Here is a 22,011-nt window from a genome sequence, read left to right as displayed (position 1 = left end):
ATTTCCTCATTCAGCGCAGCCACAGTGTGATCAGAGATTTTTGCGGATATTTAATGTATCCGCGATTTAATGTCAGAATGAAAATCCGCGTTGGATAGTCTGCTGAAGGGCTGTCTAAAGCAGCAGCTTGTATTCACATCAGTCATTTGATTTACTTTGATCAGCGATTTCTGTCTGATACAGCTGCATTGATACAGGCAGCAGCAACAAATGTAAAAGTGTAATCTCAGTCTATACATTTCCACAATCTGTAAGCCTATTTAGACCATAGATTTAGAAACGCATGCTCAATGAATAATGATCTCTATCACTCATGTGTGTGGTTGCACTGATCGAATAATTCATATATAAAATAGCCTAGTATAAAGCCTAATAGCCTACTATAAAAGAGAAAACTGCTGAACTGAATTGAGACGATGCGGGCATAGTTATCATTGATAAAAACTAGCCTATTTTTGCTCATATATTGGCATACAGCCTACAGGACACAGTTCCAGCTGAAAGATGCAAGAATAGCCTGCATATTTAGTATTGGGGCTATCCCATATTTAAACTAATATCTATATTATATGTATAGGCTTTTCTGGCATGTAGGAGAATATCACCCTCACTCCATTTGAGGGTCCGTTCATGATATGCGCCGCGGTGATTAATAGTGATCATATTTCTCCACGCATCGTTGAGCTGTTAAGACATAAAGTGGTAAGTAGGCTTAATTTAATTATGTAGCCTACAGAGCCACGAATGTTTTGCTTGTTCTATTCTCAGTTGACTGCAATCTATTTTTCATATGGCGATCTTATGAATGGTGAGTGACTCCAGAGAGCCGATATTATATGGGTCTCTCATGGATTTTGATCTTATCCTCTGAAGCTAACCTGGTCGCGACCAGGTTAGCTTTGCAGCGTCAGTTGCCATGGTGATTGAAAGTTAACTTGCTTTGTAGTACGGCTAAACCAGGTTTAAACTCAAACTTACTCGGATAAGGCATTACACTAGCTTCATAGTACAGGCTACTGGCCCCACTGGCCACCTTTTTAACTCTGCCCATGGGTTAGAGCAGAGGACAGAGGGTAGGCTGCCTACCTATTGATGTGTTCAGTGTCAGTGATGAAGAAGCTATGAGGAAGGAAGCGCTGCACGGGTTCGAGTCAGTATGGTGAGTCTCAGCTGGTAGAGAGGGGCAACAGAGAGAGAGAGAGAGAGAGAGAGAGAGAGAGAGAGAGAGAGAGAGAGACAGAGAGAGAGAGAGAGAGAGAGAGAGAGAGAGATACCGGAATTTAGGTGCATTTAGAAAGTTTTATACCAAAAATAAGATCATTTTGGAGTGGACAATTGGAGTAAAACAACAAAGTGCATTATGGTAAGTTAAAGTTATCGACATAAAATATTGATGCTTTTGAGGTTGGATTTGTCTGTGTTTTGAAATACTGACTGTTCCTTCCTCATTATTTTATTTGTGAGAGTTCCAGTTTTTTTTAAGTGTGCTGACTCATGAATTCTATTTTTATTACATGCCAATTGCTCTGAGAGTGCCTCCATCATGATAACTTGTGTGTGTTTACACAGTGCACTGAGAGCAATGAACCACTGACATATACTGTGTAGGATATATTGCACATAACTAAAAAAATATATATACTTGTTTGTTTTCCAGTGGCAAATGGCTTCTCTGCTTTTCTCTTTTCACCTTCTATGTGGTAAGTTATCACTTTGACTTTTACTATAGCGCCAAGCCAACACAATGGGTCTGTGCTCTTTGTGCTTATACAGTTAGGGTGTAACTCGTCATGTCCTTGTGCATGCTTCTGTTTCATGTGTGCATAATTCATCTGTGTTCTATTTTATGACTCATGTGCAGCTCTGAACTTAACTTTTACTATCTTTCTGCATTCACCTGCTGCAGGCACTACAGACATAAATATATACAATTACTGCGTGTGTACTAGTGTGCATTGGGTTTGTGTTGCTAACACTGAATATAGGGTGATTATGGGGAGGCCAGGAAACTATTAGTGTATCAAATGATATGACATCAATACCTACTGTAATATACCATGAGTATACTGCATATTAATACGGTCATGCGATGAGTGCACAGTAGTATAACATCCAATTACTGTAGATTGTGAACTTTAATGACACATGCTTTCAGAGAGGAAGTACAGCATCCGCCTCCTCGCCCGCCCCAAGTTCCAACGAAACCCTAGTCTAGTCTCTTATGTTGATGAGCTCATGTCTGAAGTGCTGTAAGCCACCCATCAGTAAAGCACAACAGGTGTCGAAGAAGCAAACTGCAATGGAAAAAAAGAAAAGAAACCTCACCGCACTGCTTGTCAGTGTTCTTAGTATAATAACTTCCTGTGGTTGCTACAGTCCTGACTAGGCACCCAAGGTTTCAAGATATATGTTCCAAAACATCCTGACAGAGATGTGACCAAGTCAACTTGCTTAAGTCTCAAGTCAGTCTCAAGTCTTGGAGCACAGGTCTCAAGTCAAGACCCAAATCTACATGTAGAGTACCAAGTCAAATCCAAGTAATTTATGTCAAGTCTCAAGTCTAAAACAGCAAGTCAAGTCAGAACAAGTCAAGTCTCAAGTCTAAAACAGCAAGTCAAGTCAGAACAAGTCAAGTCTCAAGTCTAAAACAGCAAGTCAAGTCAGAACAAGTCAAGTCTCAAGTCTAAAACAGCAAGTCAAGTCAGAACAAGTCAAGTCGCCACCAATTAAAAACTGTGACTCATCTGCTTGAGTCCCCACCCTGCATCCCACACATCACTGAGCAGCTGATTTCAGCCACACAGGTGGAGACATGCAGTACTGCAGGTACAAGGTCACAGACACACAGACTGAGAATGTGTATGACTGTATAGCCTATTCATTTCTTATTGTAAAGGCAGAAAGTAAGGCCAAATTGATGAAAGTTTCAATGGGCTCTCACTGCCCATTTCAAACAGCTTCATATGGAAGGTGACATGAGGTTTATGCACATCTGTTTGTTTGTGTGTGCGTTCCATGTTTCCTGGAGCCTGCTGCTACCTCTGGTGTCAGATCTGTGTGTAGTTTGAACAGCCAGCATGGTTAGTGTAGGCTATAGTAAAAATATTACATAACTACTGAATATACCATGAGAGTGCATGCATATGGTTCACAAAATGTTCTCCATTTGGTCAAAAGATTTGAAATGGCGACAGTGAGTAGGCCACCACATAACTACGTCACAGACAGTCCAAACAGGAAGTAGAGTTCAGGCTCTCTGACATTATCTTACTGTAGTTTCACTCACTGCTTACTGCTTCAGCATGCGTTAGTATAAAGAAATCCCAGTTTAAAGTCGAGCTGAGATGAAAAATGATTTATTTTTCTCTATTTCATGTTTTTTTTCACATCAAAAGTTAATTCATAACTTTCATTTACAGTTTGCTGACATCATTTAGTACTATCAAATTTCTACCCCATTTCAACCAACAACATAACATGACAGCTGTCAATCAATCTTCATTGCTAGGAGAAAAATCCGAGCAGGCAAGATGGCTGCCTAGTGCCTACATGGGCAGACTTTTCTAAGCCCATAAATGTTAATATATTTGGCCAATAAATATGTGACATACAAAATAAAACCAACAGTAATGTCATCATTTCATGTAGAATGCAAAGGACATGTAACTGGCTCGTTAAACTCGCATTCCAGGGATAACGTTGTTTACCACGGCTCTTTACTAGTTGACACTCCAAACGGGCAGGCAGCACTCTTGCCTCGGCTTGGAAACGGTAGTCCGCACGGAGGCAGCCAGCTGCCCGGTTCTATGCGGATCCCACTCGCGTACGGGCAGAACACGCTGAATGAATCCCACTCCTATTTGGGGTCTCTTTCAGTCAGGGCAATGTTTGTCTTCATTCGGATACGTCATCACAGACCCTGAGATGTAATTGCAGCTCGTCTTTAAAGAAATCCCAGAACTTGCATGTGTTGATACAAAGAGAAACCTGTTGCACCCATATTTGCAGCAATGGCAAACCAACTATTTATCAACCAGATAACAGTTAACATTTAACAGTTATCTGTTAACAGATAACATAACATTTTTCAGACACTGTATTCATATCACCCATCACATTTCCACATTTGAAATTCTCAGATTATCTGTTATTGATTCAGATTGATAGCATTTCCCTCCAGCTAACACATCTGTCTTAATGTAATGTGTTCTAGCACCCGTTATGGCTCAGATACCTGTCAGTGCCACTGTTGGAGGGTCTGTCCTGATTCCCTGCTCCCTGAACCTGACACTTTCAGACAAGTTATTTTTCTACTGGCAAGAGGACAACTCCCACAACATCCTATTCTTCTGGACCAAAAAGGGGGAAGAAGGACCAACAGCAGAACGATATCGGAACAGATGCCAAGCCTTTAAAACTGAGTTTAGATCTGGAAATATTTCCATTATACTCAACAATGTTACCGTGGAAGACGACCAGAAAACAATCTGGGTCAGCGCCGGCCTTGATAAGAACAAGTCTGACAAAGATTTGACAAAAATGTGTAAATCTACTTTGCAGGTTGCAGGTACTTACAACTTCCTTTGTCAGTGTGTCATGTTTACAAAGTGCATTGTTCAGTATGTATGGAATGTATAATGACGCTCTTTCTCTTTCTCTCTCTCTCACAGCTCCCTACCAAGGACCGGTCCTGCGCATTAACAAAACAGCAAACACTGTGACCTGTACAGCGCACGGCGGATATCCAAAACCTCAGGTGTCATGGACCGGACTCAACAAATCCAACTCTGCGCTCCTGGACCTGCAGGTTGTGCGGACCTCCTTCACACAAGACCTGATAGACGGAACCTACAATGTCACGAGCACAGTCAGTGTCAAGGACTTGAAATCTGTGACCTGCCAGGTCTATAACCCTCGATCCCATGAGAGCATTGAGAAAAACACAGAGATCGGTGAGTACAGCTGTTTGGAAAACAAAAGAAAATGAACAAGAGACAACAATAACCACAACAAGCAAAAGCACAATAGAAAAAGCAGAATTATGCTACACCAATATTGTATTAGGGCGGCTATAGCTCAGGAGGTATTATTATAGGTTATTATATTTTTGTGGTGATACAGTATATTCGGTAAAGCAGCATGGCAATTTGTTTACCGTTATGTTACTTTCTTATACTCTCTTATTCACAGTTGAGGAACAGCAGAACCTCTCCAGTGGGGTTGTACCTGGAATTGTAGTTGTTCTGATTGCAGTTGCTATAGTTGCTATAGTTGCTGTGTGCTTCTACAAAAAATGTGAGTTGTTTTAATTTACTCTTTAACGCCATGCCTTTAACAGTTTTAACATCATTAATTCTTTAACCCACGTAAAGCAGTCTGAATGACCAGTTATGATAAAGGCATCAATGTCTGGAGAGTGTTTACCACCTGTGGTTAGGAGGGAGGGATCACCGCCATACATCAGATCGGCAATTAGGCCCCCTCCCCTTTTAGGGCGAAAACACAACCTCTCCCCGTTGACTTCAATGTAAAATAGCACAACCAAAAAAATTATAGAAAAGGGGGCGGGAACATGTGGCGCCTACAAAATGACGTATTGCCGATCTGACATATGTTGGAGGAGTAACAGCAACCAGAATTACTGTAGTCGTGTTCGGAATGGTTCACTCATTCACTCACTATTCCCCATGTAGTGTTTATCATATAGTGAACTTGGTAAAAACAACCGCAATGCATTGTTTTAGATGGGAGAAAATGTCGGGTATATATTCGCTGTTCACTAGAAATTGCAGGGCATTGTGGGTATTTTTTAGTGGACTATATAGTCAATCAAATTACAGTTGAGAAAATCGGTCACTAGTACAAAATGGCCAACACACTATATAGTCTACTATTTCTGGAATAGAGAGCGGTTTCGAACAGGGCTTCTCCCTCCTCCAACATGGTACAGTATAATACTATATACTTGTATACTATATACTAGTGTATATGTAAGGGATAATGTATATTGAGGCGGTGATTACGGGGGAAATAATGACCGACAGGTGATGATTGAGCCCGACGCGCAGCGGAGGGCTTAATCATCACCTGAAGGTCATTATTTCCCAGTAATCACCGCCTCAATATACATTATCCCGCTTAGAACACAGCCTACAACTAAATCATTCAATAATCTGACAAAAATAATTATTCAAATAGATTTTTTAATAGCGTTTTCAACGACAAAGTGGTTTCATTCGTAATTGGCACACAACACACCACAGCTGCAACTGGTTGGCCTAATTAGTAGTGTTTGCTGACAAAAAGCTCTTATCAACTGATTAATCCAGGTGTGGCAGAGCAGCGGTCGGTTGTCGAGAAATAATGACTGGTGAATCTTGTTGATTGACCAATCAGAATCGAGTATTCCAGAGAGCCGTGTTCTAAATGTGTACTAGTGTATGTATATGTACTATATACTAATACAAGTACTGAAGCAGTATACAAAACTTAAAGGGAAATGTAGGTCTCTAACCAGCCAGGTCGCCAGAATAAAATGCTGACATTGTATGTTTCTGCAATGCACCAATACGTAGAATATCACTTTTCAGAACCAAAAATATGTTGCATAATTATCATGTTTCTAGATGCGTGTACATTAACGTTACATCATAGCAATTGAAATAGCGCGGTGTTGTGGCCGGGGTGGATGGAGGGTATAACTGAGCTGTTTTCACATTTCTCAGTCATGGTCACACAGCGTTTCCAAAGTCTATGCATTTCAACCGTGAGTCATATTTAAAGTTTTTTGTGATTTAAGCCAAACCTAAACCATAATCCGCAAAGGTGTTTTACTTGCCTAAACTTAACCAAAGTTGTTAAAGTTGTTTTATTGTCATTTAACGTTGGAAAGGCAGCAAGGTTTTCAAATAGACCACCGTCTTGTTTCAAATGCACGTTGAGAGTGTAGCCTACATATCCGTGGATTGCAGAATGTACAATGCCGACATTTTATTCTGGCAATTGGATTGCTCTGACTCGTGCTAACTCTTAAATGATGCATATTTGATGTTGCCACACACTAGCCTTGGTAAACCCAGCCTCCACGTGACCTCTTATCTATGTGCATAGAGGTCACGTGGAGGCTGGGTTTACCCAGGCTAGCCACACACTGCTGTTTCATGTACTGTAATGACTGAAATAGGTGCCTCATCTAATCTCCAGGTAGGGGATTGAAATACGAGGTAAACCCTCGTTCCTGTCCAGCCGGTGGTGGTTCTCATGATGCTGCTACCTACAACAAGCTAGCAAGCAACGGCACTGAGGATAATGTTAGCCTGTCAAATGGGAAGAATGCTCCAGTTGTGTTGGCTGGCGGTGCTAAAAATACTGGTGGTCATACAGAGGAGGAAACACGCACTGATATGGATTCTGACAAAGAACGATAGTCAAGAAACAAATTGTAATAGTAAATGGACTGCATTTAAAAAAATAAGCACCTTCAGGGCCGCGGGAAGTACGGGTGCTGCAGGTGCTGCAGCACCCCCTAGTGGCGAGATGGTGTTTTTTTTTTTTTTTGGGGGGCCGGTGTGCATGCACAGCAGGACCCCTACATTCGACTCTGTCGCCGATTTGAGCACGGATTCAGGTTCTAAATGTCACTCCCAGCATGCATTTCGGCATAGTGTCACTCCCAGCATGCATTTCGGCATAGGCAGAGGCAGACCGCAGCAGAGAAGACGCCATAAGCTCCGGAAAGTTTTTTACAATTTAAAGTTTTATTTCATCACTAAATTAATTTCTGATGACTTTTGATGCCTACAAGCAGGGTAGTAGGTTTCAATAAGTGCCACTTTACGAACATTTATGGCGAAAAATGGCAAAAAGTTCCAGAGCACAATTGGCTGCATCTACATCAGCTGAGCTTTTTATTTGTGTAGTACTGCACGGACACGGAGGACGCTGCAGCTCCACACTACTTTTCTCGCGTCACCAGGCTCTTCTCGGTGAGAAAGAGGAGATTTCCCTCGGCTCCTGCACGAGCGGGGGCGAGCCCGGCCTTAGAGAGAGAGAGAGAGAGAGAGAGAGAGAGAGAGAGAGAGAGAGAGAGAGAGAGAGAGAGAGAGAGAGAGAGAGAGAGAGAGAGAGAGCTCTGTGTCACTTCCTGAAAGTCTTCGCTCTTAAATGTTTATATACTTGGCCAATACGTATCTATCATACAAACAAAGCAAGCTGCCAAACGGTAATGTCTTCATTTAATTAATGTAGAACGCAAAACATCGTTGTTTTCATGTGTGTAAGCTATGGATGCATGTTGTGTGATTGTAAACTGTGTGCACTGTGTACAGTTTGCATAGACTGAAGGTGCGTACTTGTGTGTACATAATGTATGTTTTCTAAAGGTGTACTAACTCACTGTAAAACATGGAATGTACAATTTGTCAGAAATTGATTAAAAAAGAATTAGGCCTAATTATTAAAATCAAAAGTAACCCTAGTTATTGTAGAACCTAAATGGTTTCATAATTGGGAAAATAGGTCTAGATAAATAATTCTGTTTTGGATTGCGGTGCGTGGGACCCTTACATCATGTCACAGCTTGGTTTTCAGTTTGAGTGTGGAAGAGGCTGTCTGACAGAAAGAAAAAGCAAAAATAATAATTGGAGAAAAAATGAAACGGAATTTAGAAATAAATCTAAAGGATCTCATAGTTATACCTTGCTATGTTTTGTCTGTGTATAAATAGTTGGTGGTACAGGACATCGCCATGCAGTGCAGAAATGGGAATTTTTCCATGCACCGGCCCTATGCCAGGTTTCGACCTGGCCTTGTTTTAACAAATGTAATTAAAAATATTTTGCAGGGCACTATGTTTCTTTCTTGTTTGGGAATGTTTCGGGAAATTATTGCATTATTGATATAATCAAAATGTAGCCTATTTAAATATAATTATCAACAATAACAATCAAGGAAGTTACATGCTTGTAGGCTAGAGAAGAAGAAGAAGCGTGCATGCGCGCACATGTTGTGTTGAACCAACCAACAACCAATACGAATTTTTTAATCTGGCAATAAAGAAATGTGAACTTGACATGCTATTTTAATAGCCTTCTCAAAAATGCACCTCCCACTATACAGCAAAGAGAGGAGTCAATGTTTCTTGATATAATCATTGCCATTCAGATCAGAATAATTAGTCTAGTCATTAAGTTAGCTGATAATATTTCTATCATGTTAACTCTGTGTCATGTTAACTGGTGTATTCAGAGCAAATAGGGAGATATAGAGCATTATCATCATGCTATATAATGTATCTCCCTCTTTGCTCTGAATGAGTGAGAAAATGAGAAAATACTGAATAATTACATCACAACAGTATAATCCTAATGTTAATTTAAAATGAGATATTCCTCTAAATATGGCAAAAAAATGTAAAAAAAAACATATTTTTTTCGGCGGGGCCCTTGTGGGCCCCACTGAGAGTCCCTTCCTCCCAGCACCCCCTGCTTAAAGTGACTTCCAGCGGCCCTGAACCTTACATTCACTCCTTCACACACACATTCATATACTGATGCATGGGGGCAAGCTACCAGGGTCCGAAATTAACAGTAGCCAACCACCAATGGCGAGTAGATTTTGCATTTGGCTAGTAAAACTCTCTCTCTCTCTCTCTCTCTCTCTCTCTTAAACTCAACTGAACTCCCCCCCCCCATAAAACTGGAACTCATATCTAATTTAATGCCTTAACTGGGACTGTAAATTCATGTAAATTCGCTGCACATTTAATGCCTATTTAACTTAGCCTGTAAATTTCATGTACATTCAATGTAAACTCTTATTTAACTCCGACTGTAAATTCATGTAAATCCACTGTCTATTTAACTCAGTCTGTAAATCTCATGTAAATTCAACGTAAATTCATATTTATCATCCACAGAACACTTCATATATTTACTCGATTTGATTTGACTTTGTGATTGTCTTTAGTTATCTTCCTACTTCTTATCTCTGCATATTGATGTGACCGCTACGCTGCATACAGACAAGACAAATTCCTGTATGTAACTTGCATACTGTGGCAATAAAAGTGATTCTGATTCTGATTCTGATATTGTATTAGCTGTAGTTTTATACTTAACATTAGTGTTAGACAGTATTACAATTGGTTTAAGGCTATTACTGTACAATTAATGGTTGTCTAGTGTCAGTGTTACTGATTGTATTCATGCTGTTGTTAGTATTATTAGAATTAGTGTTTGTGTTCACATTATTTAAGTATTAGTATTACTGTTACTGTTAGTGATAGTATATATTTACGTATACGTGACCCAAAAAGACAGTTTACTGTTTTGGCTTGTAAAACTATGCTTGGCCGGTGGATTCTTTTTTACTCAACAACCGGCCAGATGGCCGGGGAGTCAAAAAGTTAATTTCGGACACTGCAAGCTACCACACAGGGTGCTGGCACAGCTATCGGGAGCAATTTAGGGGTTCAGTATCTTGACCAAGGACACTTCGACATGTGGACTGGAGGAGGCAGGGATTGAGGAGCCGTGGATTGAACCACCGACCTCTTTTATCCAAAATGATTAGTGGACATCCCGCTATACCTCCTGAGCGACAGCCGCCCCTCTGTCAAGCCCAAATTTAGCTCAAAAACTTTACAAGTTGTCCCTTTTGACAAACGGCTTCCGTGCTTCCACAGGGTAAAGCCTGGTTCTCACATTGCTTCCGTGCTTCCACAGGGTAAAGCCTGGTTCTCACATTGCTTCCGTGCTTCCACAGGGTAAAGCCTGGTTCTCACATTGCTTCCGTGCTTCCACAGGGTAAAGCCTGGTTCTCACATTGCCAGCAATGTTAAAAAGCAAACTTTCTGTGACCCATAATTCTGGCTGATCACTAATTTTGTGTTCCAACTGTACTGTCAATGTAACAGACTGATCTGACACAAACGTGTGAAATGAACATGACATACAGGATTAACCCATGCACCACCAAGCACTTACATGAAGGAGACACTACTACACCAAGTAGCATGGTGTCAATGTGGACAGGCGTACTGTATACGTTTGCCTTCGATGCGGGAAACCCGGACACGATTCCCAGCGTTTTTAAAAGGACATTTCAACCGTAAGTCACTTTTGAATTATTTTACATCGCACATTTTAACGCTTTTCTTATTCAACCTTCTTAACCATAATACTGGCCTAAATTTCACGTAGCGACGGAGACTTTGAAAAGGCAGGAAGTGGAAGGGGAGGAGAATACATAGTCGGGACCAATGGCACGACTTGACCCACAGCCTCCGTGGAATCAGAGTATCACACTTACTGGTGACATCATTTTGCCTGTGTACAGATTCCTTACCTGCTTGACTGCATTCAGCGGTGAGGGAGCGCAGGGGAAGGGACTGCTGCACGGGCTGGGACTGGGGAGGAATTCTAATCTTGTGAGTCTCACTGGTAGAGATTTGGGGCAGAGAGGTGACATTTGGACACGTTTTATACCAAAAGGAGACGTTTTGGAAAAACAGAAATTATTTCTGAAGTGGAGGATTTGAGTAAAAAAAAAAAAGCACATTTAGAAAGTTAGAAATGTTAGTGAAGGCTTTGATATAATACAAAATATTTATGCTTTTGAGGATAGACTGCCTTTTGAACTGTATAGGTCTTAATAATAATCGGCTCATTATAAATTCGTTTTATTTTCTTGTTTTTATGAGTAAGATAAATAGAGATTGTCCCATCACGATAACAACATAGCCTGTTTGTTTACACCAGACACTGAGAGCGAGGAAGTGTCGACTTGACATACTGTAGATATATCGCAGGTAACATCTTCCTTCTTTCCTGTCCAGCGGCGAATGGCTTTTAAACAACTTATCTTGTGCCTTTTATGTGGTAAGTTCACTCTGTATCACTCGCACTTCAAATTCTTCATTTCTCTTTCATTGACTGACTCATTTGAACATGGGGGGAGTGGTTTGACCAGTTAGTTAGTGACGACAATGGTGCTGTTTGCTATCTGTGTTTAGGTTTCCTTGTATGTGGTTCTTGTATGTGGTTCTGGTCGTTCTAAGTTCTTATAGATTATACTGTATAAGAAGCAGAAGCATGCACTGTTTATTTTGTCTCTGTATTTCTCTGAACTGTCTTTAAGTTTGATCTTTGTTCACTCAGTCACCCAGGGACTCCAGCCCAAAATAATTTACAATATTTATTTGTACGAATGTGCATTGGGTTTGTGTTGGCTATAAGGGATAATCAACTCCTCGGTGTGCGTTATACGATTTTAACCCATTGATACCTGATGCAACATTTGTGTGTGTATCCCTTTAAGACACGCGGTTCGCGGTCTTAAAGGGATACGCACACAAATGAGGGATATACACGCAAATGCTGCATCAGGTATCAATGGGTTAATGCAGGGGGGGGGGTAGTCTACAAGGCCCCACATCTCGACTTCATACCGACATCCCGTGCTACTGTATGAACTGAATGCCACAGTTAAAGGCGGCATCCACCTGAAGATAAAAACCAAGAGACTTCCTCAAGAGTCACATGCAGATGCCATCAGACAAATATGCGGAGGGACAAGCTCTTACTCTCAAGCCAGCAGTATCAGTATAAACTTAGACTTGACCTAATTTAATTTAATAATATGGCATCAGCCGATCCAATAGCTCAGATATAAATTCAAATAGCTGGTGAATAAACTTAGTCCTGAACTGCTGAGCGGGCTATCACAAGCCAGCAGTATCAATATAAACTTAGACTTGACCTAATTTAATAATATGGCATCAGCCGATCCAGTAGCTCGGATATAATATCAAATAGCTGATGAATAAACTTAGTCCTGAACTGCTGAGCGGGCTATCTCAAGCCAGCAGTATCAGTATAAACTTAGACTTGACCTAATTTAATAATATGGCATCAGCCGACCCAGTAGCTCAGATATAAAATCAAATAGCTGGTGAATAAACTTAGTCCTGAACTGCTGAGCGGGCTATCTCAAGCCAGCAGTATCAGTATAAACTTAGACCTAGACTACCTAGACCTGAATTAGCAGTATAATATTAGTCATCCTAAATAATCCTAATAAATTTTGATTTGACCTAATTTTATTGTTGTCTATAGAGTTAGTTCCACCTCTGCGCAGATTCCCCCGCTCTCTTCTCTCTCTCCCCCTCAGGTGTCCTTCATTGGCCTGACGTACACCCCACCGCTGCAGCCCTAGGTCCGGCCGTCATCGCCCTAGCCACCTGTCGTCACTCTAGGCCATCTACCCACTACTCCTTCTACTGTCTGACACCCCGGGCTCATCACCATCACCGACCCCTATCCTCATCATCCTGGTCACCTGCTTGCCTAAGGGAAGGGGGGGGCGCCCCCCCAGCCCCCCCCCCCCCCCCCCGCCGCCTCATCATCACCTCCAACTCCTATCCTCCCCTCCTCTTAATCATCACCTCCGACTCCTATCCTCCCCTCCCCTCCTCTTAATCCATGTCACCAACGCGGATTCATGGATTCCTCAGATCATCCTCATGGAACTCCCAATCTTGTTACCCCTTTTTGTCACCTAGCTAATTAACTAGTATTCTCTAAACCTACGAACACTTAAAGACTGCATTTTCTATTTCTTTTTGGACTCTACTTTTTAGATTTTCAACTCCCTTCCCTGATCTTAGGATAATTTAAAAATTACATTTTTATATCCCTTCTGTTGGACTCTTTTTTACATTTTCAATTTTCTGTTCTCTTGTACATTTTATTTCCATAATAAACCATTCACAGAGTTTCATTATCGGAAACTCTGTGCATGGTTTAGCCCGGCATCTCTCGGCCTGTCTCGGAGGGGAGTCCCCAGATGGGGGTCCGCTGCTGTGGCCTGGGTGGGCCCGTCCCCCGCGTGGCCTGCTCTCACGCTCTCAGTCACTATGCTGGTGGCTGGGGGCTGGGGGGGCGGGTCGCGTGGGGGCTGGGTCCGCCCGGGCCGCAGCAATTGGCCCCTAGCACAACGACCTCACAAGGTTCCTCCTCAGCCAAGTCACTGGGGCAATCCATGCGGCGATCCATATGGTGGAAAGGTTTTCTTGCGTTCACTGGGGGTGAGGGGGTGCCGCTGTGTCCCGGCCTGGCCTTCCCTCCCACGCCTTATGTGGGCGGGGGCCGGGTCGGGGGGCATCGGTGCTCTTCATCACTGGTCGAGGGCTGCCGGTTGGTTTAGAACAGCTTAGGTAGGCGATAGATTAGCTACAGCCTAAGGCTGACCTGTTAGTGTTCAGGCTAAAATCAGACTAGAGCAGGGTAGGATAGGCCAGATTAGGCTGTAGATTAGCTAGATACTATGTCCCAGTTAGCTCTGGTTAATGCTTAGAGTAGTCAGTTGTCTGATCTTCTCCCCCCCCCTCTCTTTCCCCCTTCCCCCGCTTCTTCCCTTCTTCCCCCTTCTTGTTCTCCTCTCTTTCCATGCTCTTTCCTCCCCCACATCCCACCGCCCCCCCCTCCCTTCTCCTGCTCTCTCCTCATTCTCCCCCCCTCTGCTCCTTCTCCTCTTCTCCCCTATTTTCCTGAATCCCTGCCACTTCCTGCTCTCCCTTCTCTCACATTCCCCCTGCTCTCCTTCCCCTGCACCCTCCCACCTCTCCTTCTCTGCCTCTCTGCCCTCTCTCACATTCCCCCTGCTCTCCTTCCCCTGCACCCTCCCACCTCTCCTTCTCTGTTCTCTCCTCCTCCACATTTCCCATTTTCTCCCCACCCTCGCCCTAATCCGGGCCCGTATCCTACTCCCTCCCTCCACCCTAGACCCTACCTCTACTCTACCTCCCCTGTACCCTTCCACCTCTCCTTCTCTGCTCTCTCCTCCTCTCTGTCCTCTCCCCTCTCTCACATTCCCACTGCTCTCCTTCCCCTGCGCCCTCCCACCTCTCCTTCTCTGTTCTCTCCTCCTCTCTGCCCTCTCCTCCCTCTCACACTCCCCCTGCTCTCCCTCCCCTGCACCCTCTCCTTCTCTGTTCTCTCCTCCTCCACATTTCCCATTTCTCCCCACCCTCGCCCTAATCCGGGCCCGTATCCTACTCCCTCCCCTCCCCCAACCCTAGACCCTACCCCTACCCTGGCTCTCCCTCCCCTGCACCCTCATCTCTCCTCCTCTGTTCTCTCCTCCTCCACATTTCCTATTTTCTCCCCACCTCCCCCCTCTCCTCCCTCCTCCCTCTCCCTCCCTCCTCCACTCTCCTGCTTTCTTCAAATGTTCAAATGTTATCTTTATTCTGTATATTCTTGTTACTGTGTGTTAGCTAGAATCAGCTAGACATACTTTCTGTGAAGCCCTCTGAGACATGCTTGTGAATTAGGGCTATATAAATAAACTTGACTTGACTTGACTTGACTTGACTTGACTTGACTTACATGAAATATGTGATTATGAAACAGAAAGCTTGGACTGTTTATTTGGTCTCCTGTGTATTGTTCTGACCTGTCTGCTCGGGCACTACAGGCAAACACATATATTATGTGTACTACAGTGATGTGGTGGATGAGTTGAGGTTCCCTTCCCCTCCCCTGGGTTATCTAGAAAGGTGCTATAAAATGCAATTATTATTGATATTGTTATTATTATTATTATTATTATTATTACATAAATTATTAATTAATTAATTAATTATTACTGCTTGTTTGGTCACTCTGTTGTCTGTATCATTAGTGCATTGTGTAATGTTTGTATAATATCTATGGTATGTATGTGTGTATAGTATATACCGGTATGTATATATATGCATGTGTAAATATGTATATATGTGTATGTGCGTAAATATATACGGATATATATAATATAATATATGGTATATATAGAAATATATAATATAATATAATATAATATAATATAATATAATATAATATAATATAATATAATATAATATATATAGTATAGTATGTGTGTATTGTATATATATGTATAATATGCATAATACTATCTCGCTCTATCAACTTCTTACTTTTTCTGTAGGTTGTTGTGGGTTACGGGAATGTGTGGGTGGGTCGGTGAATGGAGCCTCTGTATGCTGTGTGTTGTATGTTTGTCTATGTTGCATTGTTCTGTTTTTGTGTTGGACCCCCTTGAAAACGAGATGGTGCATCTCAAGGGGCTATCCATTAAATAAATACATTTCTATAAATTAATGTGCATTGCGTTTGTGCTGCTAACACTGAATAATAGCGGTTTGTCTTGGTGTAATATACAGTATGGGTCGAAAGGGCAGGAAACTATGTATGAGACTGCATGCATCATAGTTCAATCAGAAAAGGTTTTCCATTTGGTCAGAAAGATTCCTGAAATGAGACTGGCCTACATGACACAGACCACGTCAGTCAAAACAGGAAGAGTTCAGGCTCTCTGACGTCAACACTCACTGCTTCTAACAGCATGCGAGTAGCTGCTTCACTTTATGGCCAAATGCAGTTCAAAGAAATCGCAGAGCCATGTCTTAATACAAAGAGAAACCTGTTGCACCCATGTATTTACAACGCTGACATATCAATTATTTATCAACCAGATAACACTGATGATACATTTTTCTAGACATTAATTTCACCCACCATTTCTATGTTTACGTTATTGATTCAGATTGATACCCCCCCCCCCCCCCCCCAGCTAACAAATCTGTCTGATCTGTTCCAGCACCCGTGGTGGCTCAGATACCGGTCAGTGACACTGTTGGAGGGGCTGTCCTGATTCCCAGCTCCCTGAGCTCAGTTCATGCAAGGCAGCTTCTTTCTTACTCCCATGGCGGCATACCTCAACCTGCACGCGAGCACGAGCCCTTCCTCAGGCACTTCTCCCTGACCGTTAACAAAACAACAAATACGGCGACCTGTACAGCACAAAGCGAACCTGAAGTTAAAATTCAGGTGTCATGGACCGGCCAGAACAAATCCAACTGTGCACACCTGGACCTGCAGGACACACAGACGTCATCTGACCAAAACCCACGAGACTGGACCTACACCATCACAAGCAGCGTCAGCGTCGAGGACTTGCAGTCTGTAAGCTGCAAGGTCTGGAATCAAAGACCCGGTCTCTATCGGAGCACTATGAAAACCAGAGAGATCGGTGAGTAGCCTACGGCAGTTAAGCAAGCGCACAACAGTAAATGCATAATCACACTACAATGATGATGTGCTTTTAATGCAGTTAAGAAGCAGCAGTCAGTTGCACCAGCTGAGCGTACACCACCCTATCACAGCTGTTCCCAACATTTTCCCAACTCAAGGTCCACCTTTTTTGGTTGTTAACCTTTATTTATGCAGGGGGAGTCTCAATGCTCTCTTTTTCAGGAGCGCGCCCTGTTCACATTCACACACACATTCATACTTGGAAGCTGACCAGTACAAGCACAGTCTGATCTGCTGGCCACTGAGCAGCTCCACTGGAGTGGTCGGGGTTAAGGGCCTTGCTCAAGGGCAGCTCAGTGGTGGTAATGAGGGAAGGGCAATCAAGCACTGATTTTCACTTTCTCCACTGCCGGTCCCGGGGATTGAACCGATGACCTTCCGGTCACAAGCTCGCTTCTTTAACCTTTAGGTCACCACTGCCCTATTGAAAATCTCAAAAATGTCTCAAAAATTCAGCCAGAAACTAAGAGGGGGGAGCTGTGTGCAATAGGCTAACAAATAATTGATTGCAAATTAAATAACTGTATGATTCAACAATGGAGAAATGCATTATCATACATAATTGGGCAGCAATTTCCACGGCGCGGAGGCACAATTGCTCAATTGCGCAGCGGCCGAGCAGCATGTTCCAGGAAGCATGTTCGAATGCATAAAATAAAGCTGATAATATTCAATTTGATTCTTTAAACAAAGTACATAACAAATGTTCCATTCTGCTGCAACTCAGCAACTTAATCAAGAACCGTACTTCCGCAAACTATTGTGAGGTAAAAAAAAAAAAAAAAGGTCCATTGGAGTGAATGGAGATGATGCAACTCTTATGTCTCTATGGCTCTGCTCTAATTCTAGACCAAAAACCAACTGCGAAGGGAAACCTCATGTCAGTGACTTCCTGTCACCCTCAAACATTCAACTTCCTGCTGTGTACAAACAACAACAGGTCCCAGGACTTGACAACCTGCCCATTACCTTCCCCGGATCCTAACCCACCGGCATGCACATTTTCAGCCCAATCCGACTTGGGGTGTGGGTGTGAGGTGATTTGATTTCCAGGACTTTCCAGGAGTTTCCAGGTGGTCTTAGCACACTTCTATTTCACCCTAGGACAATGTTTTAAAATGGGACACCAGAGAAAGCAAAAGATTTCACTGGTCAACTCAACTGTATTCATAGACGAAATTCTGCAGAAAGTGGTTGCAACTTTTTTTTTTCTTGCTGCACAAAGGTTCCGCCCTGGTGTGCAAGCTTCCGTTATACAGAACGGAACACTTGAAGAGTACACTTGCGTCATCAACTACGCCTGGAGTGTAGCCTCGCCCGTGTGTTGTCTATGTGGTTCGGTACGGTTGACGTTCACATCGTGTTCCATCACCTCAAAGTGAATTTGGGGACAGGTGTCCTCGGTTCTGCTCCCGGGTCCCCAGTGAGAAAGCACCCTTAGTGAGACTTTACGTTCAAACCTATGCTTGAAGTTTAAGTTTAACTGGTGCAACTAGCTGCAGATATGTTTTGGTGTTGGGCTGGGAGTAAAGCAGCAAATAGTTTGTTACCCTGTTATAATCTCTAATTCACAGGTGAGGAGGAGGAGAGCTGCAAAAGAGTTGAAATTGTATTTGGAGTTCTGTTAGCAATTTTAATTCTGACAATTCTAACAGTAGCTGTATGTGGGTACCTCCATCTTAAATGTGAGTTGTTTTAATTTCCACTTCATTGCTTTTATTTATTGTTTATGTTTTTAATCAGTAGACATCATTTGACCCATTTTACAGTAACCGTTCTTTCTAAAGTAACACAAGTTTACAAATGTAGTTATTATTATTTTAATCAAAGCACATATTTAAATAAAGATACAATCATTTCCTAATCAAATTGTGTGTTTTTATGCAAATAACCACTATAGATGACAATAACAAAGGAAAAGGATAACATTTAGAATTTTGGACAGTTTACACTGACTTCAAGACAGTTGAAATTATTTTTCGGGATGTTCCGGGTCGGCGATGTCATTCTGCTACTGCTGTTATTTTGGTGAAAGTAATGCAAAAGTAGTGTAATAATAAGTAACAAGTTACTCTACACAGACAGTAATATTGTGAAGTAACTTATTACTTTCAAATGAAAGTAACTAGTAATATGTAGTATATTCAGTGTTGGGCAAGTTACTTTCAAAATGTAATATACTACATATTAGTAGTTACTTTCATTTAAAAGTAATAAGTTACTTTACAATATTACTTTCTGTGTCGAGTAACTTGTTACTTATTACACTACTTTTGCATTACTTTTACCAAAACAACAGCAGCAGCAGAATGACATCACTGCCCTGGAACCATCCAGAAAAATAATTTAAACCGCTTGAAGTCAGTGTAAACAATCCAAAATTCTAAATGTTATTCTTTTCCTTTGTTATTGTCATCTATAGTGGTTATTTGCATAAAAACACAGTTTGATTAGGAAATGATTGTATCTTTTTTTAAATATGTGCTTTGATTTAATCAAATGTAACTCAATTTGTAACTTGAGTTACTTGACAAAGTAACTGGTATAATATTACTGAAATCCTATAAGTAATACGTTATATTACTGAGTTACTGCTAAAAGTAATATATTACATATAATATGTTACTTTTGTAATGAGTTACCCCCAACACTGAGTATATTACATTTTGAAAGTAACTTTCCCAACACTGGTGTTCATTACCATGGTTAGGAGGGGGACACACACCGCCATGTTGGAGGAGTGACAGCAAAACGGACATTACCTCTCTGCTTTTTCTGTCACTCCTCCAACATGGTGGTCTGAATGCCTAACCGGAGGAATACACTAATGTGTTCATGTTCCAATGACCCTGTTACCTACACCTCACCCTTTGATCTCTGCTTTAAGATGGGGAAGAGTTCATGGCGGGCTGCTGCAGCTGCCCTCAAAACGACGTGGCATACGACGCAAACGGAGAGGAAATGTGGAGTTGTTAACAGTTGTGAATTTTAACATTTGAACTGTATTTTTGTGTGTTAAACTTCTGTAGTCCTTCCTTGTATAGGCTACTACAAGATGATCGTGTGATTGGTTATCTCCCAACTGCCCAATGCCCCATTCATGTGTCTGAGGCCATATTCACACTAGGAGGCCAAATTTGATTTGTGAACTTTAGTGACCTATTAATGACTTTATCCAGATTGGTTTCATGACTCTGGACGCTCCAAGTCTGACTTGTGTCACTTGTCCCAAACCACATATGGAGGTAGTTTCCAATCTGCTTTCGACTGATGTGTCTTCAGTGCGGACGCGCAGATCCACCAAATCTGATTTGAACGTCACTCGCAACTCCTCATCAAATGCTTCTGCGCAGGAAAACCACGTCACCAACGTACGTATTTACTGACGCCCACGTCGTTACCATAGCAACCCATGCAGACAGGCTGTTTAGGTCTGGACACACCGATCCGACTTGAGAATCAGATTTGTGGCAGTGCGGACACACTCCCAAATCAGATTTGGGAAACCAATCAAGATAATGATGATTAATGACTTCATCGGCAAATCAGCCTGTATGTACACATTTGCCTGTAATGTGAACTTGCATTCCCCTGGCCTGGCCCCTTTGGGACTGGCACCACGCTGACGCTCTTCTAAAGACAAGAACGTCTGCTCTGACTCCATAGCCTGATGCTGCCAGATGCTTTGTTACACAGAACCATCTGGAACTTGTCTTTGGAAAACTGTTTGGAGAAAAAAAAGTGGGCAGGTGATTGGATGAAGCCATGGGGGCACTCATCATGCAGTGCGGTGCCAGTCCCAACAGGGCCGTAACCTTGCGAGATCATCATCACAAGATCATGATCGCGCAAGATCACCATTGTATGATGCTCTTTATGTTTTGTTTGTACTCCATACCACAAATGTGGGCTAGAGTAAATAAAATCTGAATCTGAAATTCATCTTGCCACACTTACCGGTTTAAACAACGAACTAGCTTAGCAAGTGCAGAGCAGACTCAGTGAGCACAGCCTGGCCATTGAGACAGGCCGCTATAAACAATCATGGCTCCCCAAAGACGAGTGCGTCTGCCAGCTGGACACAGAAGACACAGTGGAGACACAGCTGCACTTTCTGACAAGAAAGCACGAAACTCCAACCAGCCCCAACCAGATCTTTCTCCAAATTCAAATACAAACATCCTGATTTGGACCACATCACCGACACAGACAAAATACCAATCGTGTTGGGAGAGCACAGAAAGAGCTGCAGTCTATGGCAGTGGTTCTCAACCTGGGGGGCGGGACCCCCCATGCAGGGGGTCGTGAGATTATTTTGGGGGGTCACGGGATGATTGTAAAATATATATATATATTCCCATGACAATTAAATCTCCCATACCAATAATTTAAGTATTGTATATAAAGCTACATAATCTATAACGCCACTCTCTCTCTAGAGGACACTAGCGGAGATGAAGCCTTTAAGCCGTTTACAGGAAATCGACGTGTCACAGGATACAGGAATGGCTGGTTTGCTTGATTCTAATTGGTCATCTGTTTCCTTAGTTCCCTCTGTCTCTTTTGTGTCAAATAGAGGTTTAGGTTGGGTTCTAACCAGGAACTATTGCCCCTTTCCCCACGTTGAAGAGGCTTTTTGGAATGAAGAATTTCTTCAATTCAGCTTTCTGCAACCAATTAAAAAATAAATTGGGTTCTTTGATTTTGTGTGTGGGAGAAAAAAGTTTCATTGAACCCCTGTATGTGAATACGCTTTAATATACTCGTTAACCTCGTTGATTTGAAATAAAACATTTTAAATGTGATTCCTAAGAATGTGATTTTAATGCTATATTGGATGTTCTTTAGTTGAGAGAAG

The 22,011-nt window shown here is 42.2% G+C and overlaps 1 long non-coding RNA gene across 1 annotated transcript; it reads left to right on the top strand.

Moving 5' to 3' along the window:
• Positions 1-11,836: 11,836 nt before the first annotated feature.
• LOC310778303 lies at positions 11,837-20,352 on the top strand. The gene is made up of 4 exons (XR_014552765.1): positions 11,837-11,879; positions 16,660-17,091; positions 18,728-18,838; positions 20,041-20,352. It is a non-coding gene; the product is annotated as an uncharacterized lncRNA (long non-coding RNA).
• Positions 20,353-22,011: the final 1,659 nt, after the last annotated feature.

The sequence above is a fragment of the Poromitra crassiceps genome (assembly GCF_964638095.1).
Source record: "Poromitra crassiceps genome assembly, chromosome: 6".
Classification (NCBI taxonomy): domain Eukaryota; kingdom Metazoa; phylum Chordata; class Actinopteri; order Beryciformes; family Melamphaidae; genus Poromitra; species Poromitra crassiceps.
The sequence above is the reverse complement of the archived record's forward strand: the minus strand, read 5'-3'. Positions and strand labels throughout refer to the sequence as shown.